The sequence below is a fragment of the Tupaia chinensis genome, unplaced genomic scaffold (assembly GCF_000334495.1).
Source record: "Tupaia chinensis unplaced genomic scaffold, TupChi_1.0 Scaffold149964_2, whole genome shotgun sequence".
Taxonomy (NCBI): domain Eukaryota; kingdom Metazoa; phylum Chordata; class Mammalia; order Scandentia; family Tupaiidae; genus Tupaia; species Tupaia belangeri.
The window spans coordinates 1385680-1386121 of NW_006209806.1; the positions used below are offsets into that span (position 1 = coordinate 1385680).

A 442-nucleotide genomic window follows, 5' to 3' on the forward strand; every position below is an offset into this window, starting at 1 on the left:
GATGTCGGGGGCTAGGCCATGGCGGCCAGGACTGCTTCCAGCACAGCCCCCCAGGGGACACGGGGCAGTGTCTGGGGACGTCTGCGGGTGTCACGAGTGGGGGTGATGCTGGCACGGAGCAGGTGAAGCCAGGGCTGTGCTCAGCACCAACGGAGCCCAGGACACTGCGAGAGGACTCTCCCATCCAGCCCGAGGGAGGCCCTGCCCTAGGGGGTGACTCATGGTCACCGCGGGGTCCTCCAAAGCTCATGGAAAACACCTGCCAGGGGACCAGCAGTTAGCATAATAGCTATGTTGCTGGACTCCCATGTAGTCAACTGCGGTTCACGTCCTGGACTTGGTGGCTTAAACTCACGCCGGGCGCGTGTACGTGTGCGTGCGTGCCCAAGATCCCGAGAGGAGAATGGAGAAGGGATTGCAGCGTGGCCATCCCCCCGGGGGG

At 64.0% G+C, this 442-nt stretch overlaps 1 protein-coding gene across 1 annotated transcript in view; it reads right to left on the reverse strand.

Annotated features, from left to right (window-relative positions):
- Nucleotides 1–442, reverse strand: part of CACTIN (cactin, spliceosome C complex subunit) — a 20311-nt gene that overhangs the window by 5546 nt on the left and 14323 nt on the right.